The sequence below is a fragment of the Bison bison genome, unplaced genomic scaffold (genome assembly GCF_000754665.1).
Source record: "Bison bison bison isolate TAMUID 2011002044 unplaced genomic scaffold, Bison_UMD1.0 scf7180017863617, whole genome shotgun sequence".
In the NCBI taxonomy this organism is placed as follows: domain Eukaryota; kingdom Metazoa; phylum Chordata; class Mammalia; order Artiodactyla; family Bovidae; genus Bison; species Bison bison.
The window spans coordinates 270-976 of record NW_011494189.1 but is presented as its reverse complement, the minus strand read 5'-3'; positions in this window follow the sequence as shown (position 1 = coordinate 976).

The window sequence follows — 707 nt, the reverse complement described above, 5'->3', positions numbered from 1 at the left end:
GCCAGTTAGTAGAAGAGCCAGGACTAGGACCAATCTCCTGATCTTTAATCTGGAATTGAAGCATACCTCACACATCAGCTTTGGCCATCTTCTTTCCTATTGGACTTGTCATAGAACAGTGTCATAGAACATGAACATCAGGCATGGTCACTCTGAGACCATATTGAAAATAGCCAAGACAGGACCTAAAAGAAGGTCATACATGACTAAACATCCCCCTCTCTTGGCTAAAATGAATGTCTACAACTTCTTCACCAATTACATCTTTATTCTGGGTCTAGTCTCCTCTCCCTACAGGGAAGATTTACTCAAATACCAAGCAGAGAATTGCCTCAGCTACCTAAAGACATCTAATCTAGGGCAAACCCCTGTTTCCTTGAAGGAAAAGCTTCCCCAAATAACTCATCCAAACCCCAGCCTCTGTAACAGGTTCTTTCTGATACTTGGGAAGGCATCACATGGTTCCCCCATGATGTGTGTTCTCCCTTACTGCAATGAATAGTAAACTGAACTCACTCAACTACAGGCATGTTTTGTGATCTTTGGCTGGAGGACACTGACGGTGTAAAACATTTCCATCTTTACACTGTAATACATGAACTCAAACAAGTGAGTCAAAAGGCATTGAAAGTTTTTTCTCAGAAAAGGCTTCTCAGAGGAGGGAGGTTTTGGACCCACAAGATGGGCAACAGGCCCGAACTAAGGAC